Source organism: Capsicum annuum, chromosome 6, assembly GCF_002878395.1.
Source record: "Capsicum annuum cultivar UCD-10X-F1 chromosome 6, UCD10Xv1.1, whole genome shotgun sequence".
NCBI classification, from domain to species: domain Eukaryota; kingdom Viridiplantae; phylum Streptophyta; class Magnoliopsida; order Solanales; family Solanaceae; genus Capsicum; species Capsicum annuum.
The window spans coordinates 120,016,768-120,037,060 of NC_061116.1; the positions used below are offsets into that span (position 1 = coordinate 120,016,768).

Consider the following 20,293-nt stretch of genomic DNA (forward strand, 5'->3'; position numbering starts at 1 on the left):
AGATTATGTGTTCCCGCTGTGGATGGGTTATGAGAAAGAATTTTGGTTGAGGATCATGATTCATATTATACGATTCATCCTTGTTCGATAAAAATGTATCATGATATTAAGGAGATTTATTTATAGAATAATATGATGCGGGATGTGGACAATTTTGTGGCTAAGTGCATGGTGTGTCAACAAGTAAAGGTGGAGTACTTGAGGCCCGATGGGTTGACTCAAGAGATTGAGTCGCCAGTATAGAATTAGGAGGTAATTAATATAGATTTTGTTACCGGACTTTCACGGTCTGGCCATTAGTTTGATTCTATTTGGGTCATTATGGATAGGATGACCAAGTCCACCCATTTCTTAAGGACTAATTTCTTTGTTGAAGACTATGTGAAGTTGTATATCCAAGAGATCGTGAGGTTACATGGTGCTCCAATTTTTATCATTTCTGATCATGGTATGCAGTTCTTATCTCACTTTTAGAGGTCATTCTAGCGAGGTTTGGGGACTAATATAATACTTAGTACCGCTTTCCACTCACAGACAGATGGACACGTGGAAAGGACAATTCAGGCCTTAGAAGATATGCTTTGGGCTTGTGTATTTGATTTTAGTGGTAGTTGGTTTGATCACTTACCTTTCATAGACTTCGTATATAACAACAATTATCACTCTAGCATTAGTATGGCTCCATTTGAGGCTTTGTATAGTAGGAGGTGTAGGCCTCCTATAGGGTGTTTTGAGGTTGATAAAAATAGGTTATTTGGTCCTGATTTGATTCACCAAGCCATGGAAAAGGTGAAGGTAATTCGGGATAGGCTTAAGATCTCCCAAAGTCATCAAAAGTCCTATGCAGACATGAGGCAAAGGTAGTTGGAGTTTAAAGTAGGTGACTGGGTGTTCTTAAAGATGTCTCCCATGAAAGGCGTGATGCAGTTTTGGGAGAAATGAAAGCTCAGTCCCCGTTATGTTGGTCCATATTTGGTTTTGAAGAGAGTTGGCAATGTTTCTTATGAATTGGAGTTGCCTTCTAGTTTGAACTCTATTCATTCAGCCTTCTATGTTTCAATGTTGAGAAAGTGTGTGAGTGATCCTTCATTGGTTGTTCTTTTAGAAGGTGTGGGCATTTCAAATTCTTTGTCTTTTGAGGAAGTTTTGATGGAGATCATAGATCAGCAAGTCCATTGATTACGAACGAAGGACGTGGCTTCGGTAAAGGTTCTTTAGAGAAATCAAAAGTTTGAGGAAGCTACTTAGGAAGCCGAGGAGGACATAAAGTTCAAGTATTCATTCCTATTTCATATTTTGAAGAATTGTGCTTGAGGTATGTGTATTCCTTAACATCTTTGTTTTCTATCTTTATTAAAGGTAAGTGTGGGAGTTTTTCTGTGTTAATCCGTGGTAATATATGCCTTGACCCATCATCGAGGATGAATGATCCTAAGGGGAAGAATGTAACTCCTCAAATTTTTGGTCCTTGAAAATTTCTAAAATTTTATCCTCACTGTCCTTACTATGTCATACCCTACGAGTCGTAGGGAGTCTTTACGAGTCGTTGGACTTAAACATAGCCTAAACATTATGTGTATGGCTAAGTTTGGTTTTGAGTACTGGTGGCTTACTACGATTCATAAAGACTTATTACGGGTTATTGTGTGCAAATTGTAAGATGTCCAATGTTTCCCCCAAAAGGGTTCTGTGTTGACTACGAGTCATAGGGTCCTATTATGAGCAATGGTATACGAGTCGTAAGGTCAATAGTGTGTGTGCCTACTAACAACTCGTGGAGACAAGTCATAATAACTTGTGACAAGTCATTATGAGACCCATAATGACTAACGATTTAATTTTTCAGCTTTTAAGTAGAGCTATTTTTTACATTTTCCTCTATTCCAATTATAATCCACGACCTATAAACCTACTTGGGGCCCTATTTTTATCGATAACACACTCCAAACACTATTTCTTCTTTCTCAGGTATCCCAAGCCTCCTTACTTAGGGTGTTTAAGAAGTGGGTCAAGTAGAGCTTCAAAGGTTGAATTCTCTTCTAAATCTTGGGTATTTCAGGCATGTTACTCTCTTCCAATTATTACCTTGCTAAAATCATGTGTTTTAAAGTATTATTTATATGATTTTGATGTTGGTTTTGAACATGGGTTGAAGGTTTCAAATGATTGTTGTTTATGTGATATTTTATGTTTGTATATGAATTGGTTATGTTTAAATAGTGGTTTTAAAACCAAATTGATGCATGAGTATGGTGAATAAATGAGGGATTGTGATTTTCCCCAACTTATGACTTTTGAAGTGGTAGTGACCCCCACCTCACATTGTGAAATTGGTTTTGAATATGCAAACAATGTATATTGAACCACTTTTGAACTATTTCATAAGGTGAAAAGTCAATGAAGTATAATGATTTTGAATTGAACCTTATGGGGTTGTGTAATTCCCCAAGATAACGCATAATTGAACCTGGGGGGCTATGAATTTCCCCTAATAGTGAAATTGTTTTGGCATATTGATGTTACCTTACAAGTGTAATTGGTATGAAAATACCAACAAGGTATGTCTAAATGTATATCATGGTTCAATGAATCAGAAAATGTGATAACTGATTTAATTGGGCTTTAATGAGGGTTATGTAGCTAAGTCGTGAAAGTGGAGGTCCCGAGGGACCAATACTGGAAATCGCAGTTGCCGATGTGGGGTCTATATGACCGGGTGGTTCGAGTCCCCCTTATTATTATCATATGATTGGGAGGTTCTAGTCCCCCATACTATATAACTTGATTGGGTGCTTGTGACACCTTGGTATGCCAGGAGGATCGTGTCCCCTATGGTGTATTTATATATTCTCTGGTTCGTGTGGCCACATGCACTGAGGCCCCCATTTGGGGGAGAGCTGGGTCCATATAGCCCGTGGGTGCCTTCTTATATTATGACGATTGAGCTACACAATCCAGGCTAAAGTTTTAAAGTGCATGTTAAGCCTTGTTTCCTATCCTGGCATATGATATATATATATATATGTATGTATGTATGTATATGTATTTTCATATGAGTATGTGCATTGGACTTTAACTAATTTTTAAGTATTAATCATGGCTTTATTTTACTTTCTTACCCCTGAGTTATATGCTAGTGCTTAACTCGCTAACTGTTTCCAAACACTGTATTCCCACGCAATACAGGCACTTGAGATACTTCTTCTATTCCTGCGCAGAGTTAGGTGGATCGACTCAGTTCGTTGGTTTGTTGTGGTGAAGTGGTGAGCTTTCATTCTCCGAAAGACTTAGACATTTTATTTGTTCTTATAATAGACATCCATTGAGAGTTTACATTATCATTAACATTGTAATTGTCATTGTCAGGGTCGGGGCATGTCTCGGCACTTTATTGATTCCGATTTTGTTTAGAAGCCTTTGTTGGATTACTATGAACTTGGATGGTGATGCTTGGTTGTTTTAGCTGGTTGTCGGCCATTGAATTATCCTAAGTCTTCGAGTTTATCTATACTATCTTGTTATATGTTCAGAATTCATCCGACATTGGGGTATTGCATTTTGTTGGTTAGGTGCAGGGAGTGGTCTCCGGTCCTTGTTGGACTTGAGATATCCTTCACGTCCATTTTTCATTGTATCGAACATCATGATTTATTTTAATATTCCTTACTATTGCAATTGGTTTATATCAGTATTACTTATTGTTTGCATTCGTTGGGCTAATGGGGCCTTGATTGGGTTTGTTTTTCATTGTATGTACCTTTTGACCTTTAGGGGGTCCAGTTAGGTTATAGCTAGGCACTTATTTATCTTTTTTGAGTTACTTATGATTCTCATATTTTCTAGCTTTAGCACTTTATTCTCTTTCTTACCCTCTTCTATTACCTTAGTAGATTATTGCACTTTATTATGCTTTTTTACTGTTTAAGTTCAGTCAGCCTATAATTCCTACTACTGTGTATTTTAGCGCTCGGAGTACACTTCAACATCTTTTTTCCTGATGCAAATTTAACTACAGAGTTATCGCCATTGATGACACCTTCGAGCTTAGATATTTATCGGAGATTAGGGTAAGCTTTCAGCATCTAGAGCTGATCCATCTCCTTTTGTGTTGACTATAGTCTTATTTTGTATCTTTCGGAAAATATTTTGTATTTTTTACACTTTTCTAGTACTCCTTGTATATAATGACTCTTATAATGGCTTTACTAGGTCCGGTCTTGGGGGACTCCTTTTGTAAATTTTGTCCTTTCCCCTTATTTCGTATGCATGCTTTGTATATTTTTCCTTATTAATCGCTTTAATTATTGTTTTATCCCTGTTTTCTTTCTTTCGCCAGTTAGTCCGTTACGTACCATTTCAGGCTATAATTTTGGCTTATCTACTGACGGTTTATAGTAGATGCTATCATGACCGGAGTTTTTGAATCATGAAAATTACCTACAAAATTTTTACAAAATAAAATTTCCTTCTTTTCCTATGTACAGTTGTGTCCAATAAAAAGGAAGGCGAGAAAGGGACTTATGTAGAGAAAACTAAAAAAAAAAAAATTCAATGTGCTTTAGTTATTTAAGAAGTATTGTTAAGGATGGATACATATCATGAATTATAAAATTATGAAGATTTTTTTTAGCTACTAATTGAAAAATGGGGTCTTTTAGAAATGGCGAAACTTTGCTGCAAAACTCACCATCCATAGTCACACTTATCAATATTACTATTTATAGCCGTTATTTTCAATTTACGATCGTTATTTTCAGTTTTACTCAATAGTCTATATTCATATAAAATATAAATACATTAATCACATTTTAAATTTTCGAAAAATATGACCTCAATGAATACAAGCCGTGAATGATGAAGGAAACATCACAACCGTGCATTGTATTTGTATTTACCATCATTTTTCTAATTTTATTCTTTTCTCTTTTTTGATTTATTTCTATTTTCGTTTTCATTTTTCTTTTTCGATTCTAATTTCATTCTTTGTATTTTTTCTCCTTTTCGTGTTTTTTTTTCTTCTTTTCTTTTATATTTTTGGTTTTTTCCTTTATTTTGTTTCTTTCTTTTTGTTCTTTTTCTTTTTTTCTTATCTCTATCTTCTATTTTTCTTTCTTCTTTTGTTCTTTTTTCTTTTTGGTTTTCTTTTTTGTACCTTTTTAAAAATATGGCTACTCGAGTACAAGTCACGAATAATAATAAAAATATTACAATTGCTTATCGTATTTGTATTCACATCATCACTTATATTTTTATATTCGTTGATACAATTATATTTGTATTTGTATTTTATAGTTCACGCTTGTTTTTGTATATAGATTATAGTTTGTATTTGTATTTGTATTTTATAGTTCACACTTGTATTTGTATATTATAGTTCACATTTGTATTGGTATTTTATAGTTTGCACTTGTATTTGTATATTATAGTTCACATTTGTATTTTTATTTTATAGTTCGCACTTTTATTTGTGTTTGTTAGTGTGAATCGTCATTTATATTTTATGCAATTCACACCTCTATTTTAAAGACTTATTTTGTATTTGTATTTTATAATTGACTGGGCATTGTATTTATATTTTGTGATTTTATTTTATTTGTATTTGTGTATTATTTTTATTGATGCACTTGTAATTTTAAAGAACTATTTTGTTTTTATATTTGTAAGTTGACCGCATATTGTATTTTTATTTGTAATTTAATTTATTTTATTTGTTTGTATTTGAATTTATAGTTGACAAGATCATTTTTATTTTTAAACAATTGTAAAAGAATTTTTATTTTTCTTTCTATGAACGCTTGTATTTATAAAATGATAAATCATACAACTACAAATGTTATATTTGCATCAAATGATACATGCTTATACAACTTAAACCATACACATACAAAATGATACTTGCTTATATACAATACAAATGATAAATTTGAAATACAAGTACTAACAATAAATTTGCATTGAATGATACATTGCATATTTATATATTTAAGGCCCAAACAAATACAATTAATTCAAATACTTTTTTGTATACAAATACAAATGATAAATTGTATATATTCATGGTTAAACTATTCAATTACAAATAATAAATTTATTTAAAATATATAGTATGATAAAAATAAATATAAAATATAAAATATAAAATACAACAACAAAAACAAAAAACTGAGAGAAAAAGTATAACAAATATAAGAAAAGAAAAAATGAAGGAAAAAAATAAAAAGAAAAAAAGAAAAAAAGAAAAAAGAAATAGAAAAAATTCGGAGATTAGTATTGAATATATTAAATTTTGCATTTACGATTGAAGTAAACAAGACTAACAAGAATGTTATTGCAGATTACATATCAAGACAAAGCTACCCAAACTCATATTACAGAAGACGATACTCTAGAAAAGATACTCAAACCCTAACTATGCTTTCACTGAAAGTGGATAGTATGGGAAATGAGATAGAAAAGCTAAAGACTAATGAAGTTAAACTGAAGTCTGAAGTTATGACTCAGATAACTCAGTAGTGTGCAGAGAAATGTCGATCGGAAGACAATAAAATTCCAGAGATAGAAGGAGAAGTTGGGACATTCCAAAAAACCCATAACGTTTATCAATCTACTTTTGCAGGTACAAGCAAAAGAGTTAGAAGGAACCCAAATATGAACTTGAACAAAATATTTGACAAGCTATTTATACCAAAAACACCAAAAGACCCTTTGTTTATACACTCACAAACTATTACAAATTTAGATAGCCCTAAACCAAGACAAGAAAGCCATATATTGAAAACATCCACCAGATACAAACCTACTTAAACCATAAACCCAGAGCTACAAACATTCAAGAACCAAATACGAATTATATAACCCTAAAGCTAAAAGGATACAATAAGTTAATTGCATTACCAAAAATTAACCCAAATCTAGTTAAAACCTGTTTCAGTTATGGACTACTCAATACTGTATATACCCAACACGAAAGTGAATTATTTGCTATACCAGAAATAAATAAAGCAATTACCACTTACAAAAAGATAACCAAAGGAAACCTATTTTTTGTAAAGTTTTATACGGCAACAACAGAGATATTGTATGATGAAATTAAACCAGTTATACAAGTTGTGAAGATAGGAATGACCCGAGATATGATCATACCCAAAGATATTGAACAGCAAGTTTAAATACCCAAAATAGATATACCAGATTTTTATGCGAATAAAAGAATTATTGAAATATCCACAATTATCCAGGAATTAGCAAATAACTACCTAAATGGAAATCCAATATGGATTTATTATTCAAGAGACCAACTAATTATTTATTCAAATTCAAGAGAGTTAATACAAGTAGATATGGAAGAAGTTAGACAATGGATTATGACGTTGCTCAATCCAGAAAAATGACCAACTGCCAGAGCAATTAAGGAAAAATTTATTTCTGACGAATTATTGACCAGATACTGTAAAATAATAGTGCATAAATATCCAGACCATTTATGTTCAAAATATAATGGAGAAAATAATTTAATTCCAGAAGTTCAACTAGAATGAAAGAAGATAAGGACTCCAGCTAGAAGATAAAAAATATAAAGCAATACAAATCGATGAAGAAATAAAGCAGGAGACAAGAAGACAAGATATTAAAGTTAAGAAAGCGACATATGAATTATTAGATAACTTTGTAACATGTGAAATATTAGGTGATACGTAAATTATTTCTTAAGCATTTATTAGCTTTAACTAGCCTTTTTGACTTTTTTTTTTGTAGGATAGCTTGAAGATTTTCTTTTTGTAAAGTTACTACTTTTGTAAAGATGACAAATGTAAAGTAGGATCAGTATAGAATAGTATATGCATTTTCTCTTATTAGGTTATAAATAGCAGAAGCATTTACTAAGTTAAGGCAAGACTTTCTACACAGAAAGCAAGCCTTCTTGTACACAATAAAATTTTCTCTCATATAATCAATAAAGATATTCAGCTTTACACTAAGCTATGGATGAGCAAAGCACAGATTTATCAAATCTACCACAACAGGTATTTTTATTCATAATTATGAATAGCTAAATTCATAAATTCCTGACAATCATAAGTATAATAAAATAAGCTCATGTTAGTTACTTTATAGTAGAATTATTCAAAGAATAGCATGTTAAGAAGTTTATAAGCAAAGTGGAAAAGGAGAAAAATCTCTAGAATTATGCCATCCTAAAGGTGAAACCGGTGAGGCAAAGAAGCCATGATAGGGGAGTAACCAGAGTAGAGGCGCTATTTAGGAAAAAAATATCTAGATTACCATGCTAATAGTGACCGAATAACATGTTATTTAAGAATAATCTAGTATATAGTGATCTAAGATGATCATATTTTGTTATGTATATGATTGGAGGGAATATTTTTAAAAATAGCATCATATGAAAAATGAATAATTATTTACCTAATGAAATGATAGATGAATTTAAGATACTTGTTTTATATGTACTTAAAGTTATAGAGATAGTAGATATAAAGAAAATTATATTGGAAAAGGTATTTGATATTGAAGATGAAGAATTAGAAAATTGGATAGAAGATGAATTAGAACAAATACACTTAAATGATAATAGATACTATTCATACCTAGATAATTACTATTCAAACGGATATTATACAGATTAAAAAAATGTTAGAATATATTAGAAGAATTAGAGAAAGACAAAGTTGGCTATATGAAGAAATTAATTGCAGAAATCAGCTTAGAAGAGAAAGAAGACAATTAGAAGAAAGATTACTTGGAATAAAGCTAACCTTAAAAAAAGGAGGTACAAATGATAGTTTATATAACCCATATGGAAAATTATCTATACATGAACAACAAATGTTAATTGACGACATAGATAACATAGATTACATATCAAATATAGCACAATTAGAATAAATTATTACACAAAATTTGTAAAATTACAACTACAGTTGGATAAAATGATAAACTACGAATACTTAGAATATTGGAGAAAAGATATGGAGAAAATAAGATTAATAGAAACACTAATGAAAAAGAATCTACTTGACTACATAAAAACCACAAATAAGGAGAATATAGTATACCTTAAAAATAATATAGAAGAATTAATAAGGTTAAAACAAATTACAAAGGAATGCTATGACATAGCATTTCAACAAACATAAGTTATCCGCACCCTCCTACAATTTGTATCAGAGCTATGTTATTTAAAAAATGAGAAGTTGTATGTATTTATATAAGGAATGCATATTATGATGTTGAAATGCTATGTCTAAGCATTCCTTTGTTATTTGTTTTAAACTTGTTAATTCTTCTATATTTTTTTTAAGATATACTATATTCTCCATATTTCTGATTTTTATGTAGTCAAGTAGATTCTTTTTCATTAGTGTTTCTATTAATTTTATTTGCTCTATAAATTTTCTCCAATATTCTAAGTATTCTTAGTTTATCATTTTATCCAATTGTAGTTGTAATTTTACAAATTTTTGTGTAATAATTTATTCTAATTGTGCTTTCTTTATCTTTTTCTTCTTTTTCTTTCTGTCTTTATTTATACAAATCTTTTAGCATTTGTAGTTCTTTTTCTAATTCAACAATCCTATTATTTTTTATTTCTTCTATTTTCGTATTTCATCTGTAGTTTGTTTTTTTGTTTTTTTATTTATTGACTATTTCTAAATTTTCTTCTGTATTTATGTCTCTATAGCTATAATCGTTATAATCTATTATTTTTACAATTTGATCGAATGGGCTTTCTATTCGTATTTTGTTAATCTTATTTTTTCCTGTTATTTTATGTTTTGTTGTTAATACATATAGATTTTTACATCTTGTTGTAAATATTTTACTTCCTGGGGTTAATTCTATTCCTGATATTTTCCAATATAATACGAGTGATTTATCTATATTTCTATCTGTTACCGCTACTGAATAATTTGCGCTTATTATAAATTTAAATTTTTAGTATATTAGATTTCCTTTTACGGCAATTATTATGCTTTTTTCTATGGGTTTTATAATTCTATCATCTGCTAAATATAATTCTATTGGTGTATCTATTCCTTCTCTAAAACATGCTTTTATTAATATCTCTGTACCTCCAAGGTGTACATATTTTATTGGATCTCCTTTACTTTTTATATCATTTATCTCTTTATTAATTATTTTTTTTGTTACTAGTGGTATACTAGCTTTGCCTTTTGCATATCTGCAGTCTATTACATGTTCTTTTTGGCATACTACATAATATTCATCCTTTTTCCTAGTAAAAATATTTTTTATTGTTGGTATTTTAAATTTTTTCTCTACACTTAAATCTAATTCTTTTCCTTTTATTTCATCAAATATGTTACTATCAAATATTATTTTTTGTTCCGTTCCTTCATCATTTAAATATTCTTCCTTTGTTATTATTTTTATATCTCCTTCAGTCATTTGATTCATCTATTTCACTATCTATTTCATTATCTGTTTCGTTTTCTGAAATTTCATATATACTATCCTCACTTTCTAATTCATAATCTATATAATCTATCTGCATATATTCTGTATTATCTATTTTTATTTCTGATATTTGTTTATTTTTTGGATTTTTAGGTAATTTACAATCTCTAGCTAAATGTCCTAACTTTCCACAATTATAACAAGTACATTCTTTTATAGATTTCTTCTTTCTATATGGTCTTTTGTATTTATAATTTTTTACATAATATCTTTTTCTCGGTTTCTTATATTTATATTTTGATTTTTTATATTTTTTATATTTCTTATGTCTTTTTCTTTTCTTATAATATCTTTCTTCACATCCAAATTGGGGTGCTATTTTATTTTTGCAACATGCTAAATTTCTTATTAATGTTTTTTTCATTTTTAATTCTTCTCTATATTTTTCACATAAGTTTCTATACCATTGTTGTAAAAATTTTATTCTTGCTCCTAAAGTATCTACTATTTTTGCTTCTTCCCAACTTTTTATTATTTTTGAAATAAAAGGCTCGGGTAATTTAGTAAAATATAATTTCCTTATTTCTTTACTTTCTTCTATACTATATGCTCCTTTATAATAATATTCTTTAAATGCGCAAGTATATTCATCTATATAACACATATTACATATTGCTAATTTTATCATTAAATTCCTATTTATATCTTTTTCTTCATCTTGTTCTTCTTCGATTGTTGTCGTACTACCAAATTCTTCTTTTATAGCTGTTTCATATTTTTTTAATAATTCTATAGGTGTTAGTTTAGTTGTTGTTGATGATGATGTTCCTTCTATAGGTTTATTAGTTCTTAATACTTTTTTGCTATTTTCAGTTAAATTTGAAAACCATAATTTTACTGATCCTATTAGTGTTCTTTCTATATATTCCGGTGCATCTGTTATATTTATATTATTATCTAATAATTGTTTTGTCATATATCCTATCCATAATTGTATTGTTTTTTCTGTATCTATTACACAGTCTAGGTCTAAAAAGTTATAATTTTTATTAATTATTTGTTTTGGTATCCATTTATCATATTCATTATATTTTTTAAACTTATTCTTATAATACATAGGTTTTCTTATTTCTGTTGTTTTAGGTATTATATTTTCATCTTCTTTTTTATCAAGAGTATTTATTTCTGTGTGGATACTTTCTAACTTTTCCTCATTAATTTCTTTTTGTTTTTCATTGATTTCTAAATTTTTTGTATTTGTTAATATTTCTGTATATGTTTCACTATTTTCGGAATCATAATTATCTGTCTCTGTCTCTTCAACATCTATATTATTTATTTCTAATTCTTCGTTTTTTATTTCTAATTTTTCCTTAAATTGATTTATCTCGTTTAGTAATTTTTGTTCTCTATCTTTTTCTTCTTTTTCTTTTTGTCTTTGTTCATACAACTCTTTTAACATTTGTAGTTCTTTTTCTAATTTAGCAATCCTACTATTTTAAGTTTCTTCTATTTTTCGTATTTCTTCCGTAGTTTGTTGTTTTATTTTTCTATTTCCTTTTTCCTATCTATCTCTTCATTTTCTTTTTCTATTCTTACCATTGCTGTTAATTTATCTTCTAATTTTAATTCTTCTTTTTCTAACATTAGATATAAATGTTCACCTATTTTCTTATATCTTCGTCCTAGATTAGAAAATACTATTTTTATTTTTGATCCTTCGTGGTTTTCATATATTTTTTCATCTATTATAAATTCTTCTTTGTTCATTTTATTATGAATAGTTCATGTTGATATATATATTCTAAACTATCTATTTGTGATTCTAATTTTGATATTTCATCTTTTTGTGTATCTATTGAGTTTTTACTAACTCCGGCAAATATATTATAATGTAGTCCTTTTATTCTTATTTTTAATTCTTTACGTTTTTCAGAAATAATTTGTTTTAATTCTTTGTATTGTTGTACTTTATTCATTTTAAATTATATTTATAATATCTTGGCGGATATCTAAATCTTATTTTATCATAATTAGGTGGTATGTGTTTCATTCTTCTAGATTTTAAATGGATTATTAATTTTGATTTAATACTAGATATTAATGTAATTAAGTAGGCTAATCTTTGTGGGTTTTCTTTTGTTTTATTTAGACTTATATATTCTGAATAATTACTAATTAAAGATTCTTTAATTTTTTCTAAAAGCTTTTCTATTTTTAAATGGTCTTCGCATAATTAATTTAATATTGTAGGTGAATTCTAATAACTCTAACATATATCTCACTTCCGTATTTTTTGAATTACTGGGCTCTGATACCAATTGTAGGGAGGTGCGGATATCTGTTATATAAAATAGATTTATTAGATATCTAGTGAATCTATTTCTCTTTGTGCGTGGATATTTCTTAAATTTTGTTTCAATATCTTTTAATGATTTACTTTTTGCGTAAGATATATTCATTAATTTGTTTGGTTTATTATTTTATCCTGTAGTGATTGCAGAGTTACAAATTTCTGTATAATAATTTATCCTAACTGTACTGTAATGTATATCTAATTCTAGATTTTCAATGTTATTTATTATCTTGTGTTGTTTTTTCTCGTAGTGAGTTTTTTAAATTATATAAACTATCACATGTACTTTTATCTAAATTTTCTAAGGTTTTTTCTACCCATATTAATTTTTCTTTTAAATTTTCCATTATTTTCCTAATTCGGTTTCTATAATTAATTTCATTATTTAGATTTTCTTGATTTTCTTTAGTTTTTCTAATATATTCTAACATCTCTTAATTTGTATAATATCCTTCTGGGTAAATTTCTTCGTATAACTGTTCTAGCCAATTTATGGTTTCAATTTCATAGTCTATTACTTTTTCTAATATTATTTTCTTAATATCTATTATTCTTATATCTTTAAGTATATATAAGATTAAAACTTTAAGATAATCTAGGTGATCTATTTTTTAAAAAAATTGGTTCTATTATAATATTTTGTAGTTGTTTGTTTTAGCCTTAGTAGTTCTTGCATATTTTTATTAAGAAATTCTATGTATTTTATATTTTTATTGATATAAAGTATAATAATCACAAAATAAAATAAAAAATTAATTTATTTTACATTGAGTTGAAAGTATTAGGTAGTTTTAGAATTATATATATGATGAGATTAGGGGTGGACATTCTATTTGTTCGATTTGCTTGTTTAATATCAGTTCATTTTTTTTATTTTTGGATTGACGAAAATGGCAGCCATAATCAAACCAAAATAAATTTGATTTGATTTGATTTCTATAAATTTGGTTCAGTTATTTTAAATTTTTATTTCAATTTTGAAGATTAAAGTAGTGAGTCTTTCTTTATCATGACCGGACATTTAAAATTTGTGATTTTTTTTTAGAAAAAATTAATTTTTTTCAAACCTTTTTTTATTTTCAAATATAAATAACTCAACATGGATGAAATGAAATGAAATAACGGGAAAACATTATATATACTAAATATATAAATATATATATATATATATATATATATATATATATATATATATGTAATATATGTATATATATATATTATTGTTATCGTTGATTTTAAAGTAATATATTATGTGCCATATTTTTAGTTACACAATTTTATTCATAACTAATCTGAGAATAATTATATTATTTATTTTACTATTATTATTGTATTAATTCGCAACCTTAGTCAATTTAATATTTTAATTTATTTATTTTCTAGTCTGATTTTGATAATTTGTAACAATTTTAGCCTAATTTTATCAAATTTATTACAATCCTAACCCAAATTGTGTCCAATTGAACTCAATTTCAAATTTCATCCATTTTTTAAATCAAATTCTTAATCTTTAGATCTCAGCCATTGATCAATATTTATTATTATTATTATATTTATTTTTAATATTAATTTTATATAGTTACTATATTGATTAAATATCAATCTAATTCAATTCAATTTTTCTAATTTATTTAAATTCTAGCCATTTTATACTTAATTTGTGTCAATTGAGTTTAATTTGACTCAATCGAAATTCTCAATTCAATTTTTTTAACCCAATATCTAATCTTAATTTGACTCATCTCCTCAATTCTAATCTCACTCATTCATCATGTTTGATCAACGACCAATATTAAATCAATTTTCACTAATATTTTTCTTGAAATTAGACAGCTTCAGACTATTTTTCTTGAACTGAGGGTCTATTGAAAACAACCTATCTACCTTAGCAGTAAGGTCTGCGTACACTTACCCTCCACAGACCCTAATTTATGGATATAAATCGGGTTAGTTGTGTTGACACCCAATTTTGACCTCCTGATACCCCTCCTAGGCTGCTATTTTAGTAAAATTATTAATTTAAATTGTTGATATTTTCCATGCATTATTTTGATATCAAATAAATATTAAGTCGCATTCATGATTTGAAAATATACGATTTATTTTTATATTATTATTTTTTACATTATATAATATTTTACATAATTTTGCTAATATTTATTGAATTATTTCCGCAATTATACATGCCTATAATTTACAAACATTGTCTATTATTGTTATTATTATTATTATTATTATTATTATTATTATTATTATTATTGTTGTTGTTGTTATTGTTGTTGTTGTTGTTATTATTATAATATTATTATTACGTCTTTCCTATATTTATTAAATAGTAACCTAAGTCAATTCTATTTACCCAGCTTATATAATGTCTAACCTAATTCAATTAATATCAATTTTAGAATAAACCTTAGCTTGACTCAATTTTAAAAATACTTGTAAAGCTCACATGAGCTGATCAAGTACCCACTACTAAAAAAAGGTCAAAAAGCGACGAACTATGTCGCTTTAAAAAGCAACTAGAAAAGCGACAATGTTTATCACCATTTTAGTCTAATTTTTATTTTTATTTATTCATTATTAAAATCGATGACCAACGTCTTAATATCTGTTGCTTTTGTTAAAAATAAATAAAAATTAACTTTATGATAAAAAGCGACGTTGTCCGTCGGTTTTTAAATTTAATTTTTATTAAAAATCGACGGATAACATCGCTATAATTTTTTATTTTTAAAATATTAATTATAGAAAAGCGACGCTATCTGTCATAATTTTTAATTATTTTTCTTATTTTTTTTGTATTTTTACAAAAGTGACGGACAGTGTCGCTTTTGTTAAAAACAAATAAAAATTAACTTTATGAAAATGACCTTGTCCGTCGATATTTGATATTTTTAATTTACTATTAAATAAATAATTTTATTTTTCAAAAAAAAAATATATTCAATTATATATTGAATACATTCATATCATACGATCAATTGATCAAGGTAATAATCTATTGTTGAAGTCATAATATAATAATATAAGCTAAATTAAGTGATAATTCATTAGAATATATATTATTACGTTGTATTACGAGATAACATACCCGTGTATGTGATGTATATAGTACATATTTCGAAGTTGATATTCGATCAAATATATATATATATATATATATATATATATATATATATATATATATATATATATATATATCACTTCTAATTAGTTGTTATAAGTCATTTAAGACATTTCTGATTCATTGTTTCAATCGTGATTCGATTATATCACCCCTAATTAATTTTTATGGACATCTAAGCATTAAAAAATATATAATATTTCATAAAAAATATATAATACGCACAAAATGATATGTTAACATAAAACATTTGATTGACTATTGTTGACACCCAATTTTGACCTCCCGATACACCTCCTGGGCTTCTATTTTGATAAAAATTATTAATTTTAAACACTAATATTTTTTACATATTATTTTAATATCAAATAAATAACGACGTGTAACATTCATGATTTTAAAATATAAAAATTATTTTATATACTTTTTATTAAGTGCCATTTTTACATTTACTAATTCAATTATAGTATTTTACATAATTTCATCATTTTTCGTAAATATGCACACTCATAATTTACAAATACATTGTCTATTATTATTTTAATTTATTTCAAAATATAGTAACGACAATTTTTATGTAACAACTTTTACGTAACATTAATTTTACATACGTAGCTTATTTTTAATGTCAACATCTTATTATTTTCGTCGTTGTTATATTTATTAAATAGCACTCCAAATTCAATTCAACTTTCTATATTTATTTAACTTCTAGCCATCTTTGTATTCAAATTACATCAATTTTAGCTTAAATTCATTTTAATTTTGACCCCAAATTGCAATCTCTAATCCTAATTTCAATTTTAACCCAAATTCAAACCCAATTTTTAATTTATAATCTAATTCTTTTAGCTTTTAAATCATAGCCGTTGATATGATATGATCAACGGCTAAGATTAAATCATCCTTTTCTTCTCTTTTAAACAAAACCAAGACTAAACCCTAACATATTCTACAAACAGTCGCATCTACCTTCACTCTCATCTCTCTTTTCTTTTCTTTGCCAGCAGCCATGGCTGCCGCCGACCACCACCTCTTCTACCACAGGCGCAACCATGGCTGGCAAAGCCTCCCCTCTCCCTATACCCTTATTTTCTCTCTCTTTTTTTCCCACCGGCAAAATAAGCCACCATCACCAATAACTTTCTCCATCAGCCTCTGCCGTTTTCCAGCCAACAAATGCCACAGTTCCCGTCAGCCCATCCAGTCACTGCTACCGATGTAAATAGCGGAAAGCGCTGCCTCCCTCAATGCTAGAGCAGTCGCAACCTCTTAACCAACAAACCCCATGCCGCCACCATCGACCAAAACCGCCGCCAACACCCAATTTGCCCCGGCCATCAACATGGACAAAGCTAACCAGCGAGCTAACCAGCGAGCATTGTCTGGTTTAAACTTTGCCAAAAATATTGCAATTTATGACGGATTGAATCCGTCCCAGGTTAATTTTATTTTATACCCCATCTTTTTATTTTTATCTTTCTTTGGACAGGATCTATGATTCAAAATTGGCGCTAACTTGTCATATCTGATTAGTCTGTCAAATCTTTATTCTTCTTTGAGTCCTGCTTTTATTGACTTTTCACAATTGCATAACTGTCCGTCCTATATGAAATTGGTGTGTGATGTTTTCAATACTTTAAAATCTCAAACTTATTCTCATTCTTTCTGTCGTGGACCTGAAAAATAGTTTCTTTCTGTCGTGGACCTGAAAAATAGTTAAAAGATCTGGAGGCTAATTTGATTTCTTCTGTACTTTCTTTCTTTCAAAATGTTGGAATTCTATCACCAATTTTATAGGTGTAAATCACAACCTAATATTTTTGATAATCTTATTTTAAGTTGTAAAATTATTCAATAAAATGTGTTTAGCTATGTAAATTGATCCTATTGACCCTCCATAAGTTAACTTAAGTTATGTAACGAAAATGGTTAAGTGAGTTACTTAACGAAAACGATGAAGTGTTATCACTTGAAATGTGAATTCATGATTTGAAAATGATTTAGCCTTGTCACTTGAAATGTGAGTTAGAGAAATGAAAATGGTTAAGTGCAGTCACTTCAAATATGAATTTGTGACTTGAAAATGATCAACTGTAGTGTTTTGAAATGTGTACTAGTGACTTCAAAATGATCAAGTGTTATCACTTGAGAAGTGGATTAGTGACTTTTAAATGGTTTAGTGTAGTTACGTGAAAGGTGAACTTGAAAAGGGTTAAGTATAATGACTTGAAATGTGAATTAATTATTTGAAAATGATTAAGTGTAGTGATTGAAAATGTGTACTAGTGACTTGAAAATGGTTAAATGCAGTGACTTGAAATATGAATTAGTTACTTGAAAATGGTTAAGTGTAGTCACTTGAAATGTGTACTAGTGAGTTAAAAATGGTTAAGTGTCGTGACTTGAAGTGTCTACTAGTGACTTGAAATGTGGATAAGTTATTTGAAAATTATTAAGTGTAGCGATTTGAAATGTGTACTAGTGACTTGAAAATAGTTAAGTGTAGTTACTTGAAAATGGTTAAGTATAGTGACTTGAAATGTGTACTAGTGACTTAAAAATGGTTAAGTGTAGTTACTTGAAAATGGTTAAGTATAGTGACTTGAAATGAATGATTAGGTGTAGTGATTTGAAAATGGTTGGGTATAGTTATTTGAAATATGAAGTAGTTACTTGAAATTGGTGAAGTATAGTGACTTGAAATGTGAATTAATTATTTAAAAATGTTTAAGTGTAGTGATTTGAAATGTGTACTAGTGACTTGAAAATGATTAAGTGTAGTGCTTTGCAATGTGGATTAGTTATTTGAAAATAGTTAAGTATAGTGACTTGAAATGTGTGCTAGTGAGTTGAAAATGGTTAAGTGTAGTTACTTGAAAATTGTCAAGTATAATGACTTGAAATGTCAATTAATTAGCTAGTTGAAAATTATTAAGTGTAGTGACTTAAAAATGATTAAGTGTTGTTATTTAAAATTGCAAACTTGTGACTTGAAAATAGTTAAGTGTAGTTACTTGAAATTGTGAACTTGTGACTTGAAAAATGATTAACTGTAGTCACTTGAAATATGTACTAATAACTTGAAAATAATAAAGTATAGTTACTTGAAAATGATTAAGTATAGTGACTTTAAATGTGAATTAGTTAATTGAAAATAGTTAAGTGTAGTGATTTAAAATGTGTACTAGTGATTTGAAAATGTTTTAAGTGTAGTGACTTGCAATATGAATTAATCATTTGAAAATGGTTGTGTAGTGACTTGAAGTGTGTAGTAGTGACTTGAAAATGATCAAGTGTAGTTACTTGAAATATGAATTGGCTACTTGAAAATGGTTATGTATAGTAACATAAAATTATAATATCAACCCCACTCTTCTATTTCATGTTAAATTAATGTAAGAGAATAACAAGATTTTTATTGAAATAGATCTTTCTGTTATTTTACTACATTGTTGCCAGTACTCTTTTTATATTTGTCTTTTTCCTATTGCAACTTTAATTTTGTCATTTGTCTTTTGTGTATTTTTGTTTTAGCATCAACCAATTTAGTACAAGTGGCCTCTTGTAGTGGAGAGGTCTTGCTCGACTGTTGGAAGTTAAAGGATTTGTTAAATAATGAACGCTCATCTCAAGAAGACAACCAAGAGGATGAAAGTGATGATAACTCTGACGACGTGAATGAAAGTGATTCTAATCTTGATAACATGGATGAAAGTGATTCTGACCTTGATGGTTGGTAGTTTTATTGAGGATTCAAGTTTGAAATATTTTGTTTTGGACCATTTAAGAATCATACATTATTGATGTGGATGTTTTGAAATATGTTTTTTGTTAGCTGTAATTATGTACATTAGACTTGTATTGAATGATGTTTTTGAGACTTATTGAAGGTTTTGAATAGATTTTTGATTAATTATGAAATGTTTTTAGTAATTTATGTGTGGATTATTACTTGAAAATTTTCATGGGGATGTACATGCTAAATATTCATGAAAAAATTTAATCTTGCGGATTTACTTGGGGCTTTTCATATGAATTTTCTTGCGAAATAGTTCGTGGGAAATAATTTGTGATTTTTTTCGTGAAAATCCGCAGGTAAAACCCCTATTTTATAAAATTTTACCAAATAATTAATGAAAAATTTTGATAGTTAATTGCAAATAAATCCACAAATAACGTATCTGCGGAATTATTTTTGCAGCTAAATTACCTAGGAATTTACTTTGAAATCTTCGTGGGAAATAATTTGTAAATTTTTGCGTGGAAATCCGCATGTAAAATCCTTTTTTATGAAATTTTGTCAAATAATTCATGCAAAATTTTGATAGTTAATCGCAAATAAATCCGCAAATAATGTACCTGCAGATTTA

At 28.0% G+C, this 20,293-nt stretch overlaps 1 long non-coding RNA gene across 1 annotated transcript; it reads left to right on the plus strand.

Moving 5' to 3' along the window:
* Positions 1-16,879: 16,879 nt before the first annotated feature.
* LOC124899423 lies at positions 16,880-19,844 on the plus strand. Its single transcript, XR_007056900.1, has 2 exons — positions 16,880-17,361; positions 19,458-19,844. It is a non-coding gene; the product is annotated as an uncharacterized LOC124899423 (long non-coding RNA).
* The last annotated feature ends 449 nt before the right edge of the window (positions 19,845-20,293 follow it).